General features: G+C 41.0%; 1 protein-coding gene across 2 annotated transcripts in view; it reads right to left on the bottom strand.

The window, feature by feature from the left end:
• LOC118419011 (integrin-linked protein kinase-like) overlaps window positions 1–1,250 on the bottom strand; it is a 46,819-nt gene that overhangs the window by 8,477 nt on the left and 37,092 nt on the right. The window lies entirely within an intron of this gene.

Below are 1,250 nucleotides of genomic sequence, written 5' to 3' on the forward strand. Positions count from 1 at the left end.
CAGTTTAGGACGAAAAATAGCAAATGTTTTGTTGTTTCCTTCGTTCCAAATTTAGAGAACTTATAGAATTTCAGATCAAGCACTATAGAGTGCCCATAAGGTTTGTAATCAGGTCTGTGTTGTGCACCCAACATTTTTTCCATGCACCTAAATTTTTAGGTTGCACCTAAAGTTTTAGGTTACATGTAGGTGCACCTAAAGTTTTAGGTTAGGTGCACCTAATTTTTATGTCACGTGCACCTATATTTTAAATTTTTTAATGTTAGTTGCAGCTGCACCTATTCCCAAAAAGAAATTTCGAGCCCTGCCTGTACACATGCATGTACTACGATGTAGCAGGTTTACTTTGACAGTTGAATTTCTAGACCTAGGGGAAAGGCAGGTGTCTATCACATTAAACCATTCATTATTCCCATAGGAAGGTGACAGACAGTCACAGAAAAGTAGCCATGCTTGGGAAAGAAAGCAACATGCAAAATAAAATGCAAGGTACTTTTTGAATTTTTATCTCCAATAACGTGTTTCCCAGCCAGACTATAAAAAGCACTACTGTCCATACTTGGAGGTGCTGTACTTAGAGATCTCTAACAAAAATATTTAACAAGCAGAAAAATGTTACTTACTACATGTAAGTGACCTAAAAATTACACAGATGGATAGTATTGTATACCAAAGAGTTAGGTACTAACGAAGCACAGAGGAACATGGACAGACCGGGTTAATGCAAAGCTTGAAATGCAGGGTGCACATGCACTTTTGTGCACACAAAAAAGCACTGGTGCACCAAATGTATTTGTGTAGGGTTGTGTACAAAAGGTTACTAATATACAGTCAAACCTGTATTTGGGGCCACCTCTACAGAGGGGCCACCTGTCCATAGTGGCCACTTTTTGTCGGTCCCTTGGGTATTTTATCTACAAGTTGCCACCTCTATACAGAGGCCACCTGTCTATAGTGGCCAAATTTGTCCGGTCCCTTGAGTGGCCGCTATAGACAGGTTTGACTGTATTGACATTTAAGTGTCAGGAAAAAAATTATATCCACTGTCATGCCCTTGACCACTCAAAATGAGGAATACACAGCTAACTGACGAATCCCACTGAGGTATATGCAGGCACCGACCAATCAGAATGAGCTCACCTGGCGCACCCGGTGATTATAGCAAATGACCCGGCGTTTAATATGACACCATATACACCTCGGGGCGGGCCATTAATCCTATACCGTTTACTCGACTGTAGGCCACAGCT

This window comes from Branchiostoma floridae, chromosome 7, assembly GCF_000003815.2.
Source record: "Branchiostoma floridae strain S238N-H82 chromosome 7, Bfl_VNyyK, whole genome shotgun sequence".
Lineage (NCBI taxonomy): Eukaryota > Metazoa > Chordata > Leptocardii > Amphioxiformes > Branchiostomatidae > Branchiostoma > Branchiostoma floridae.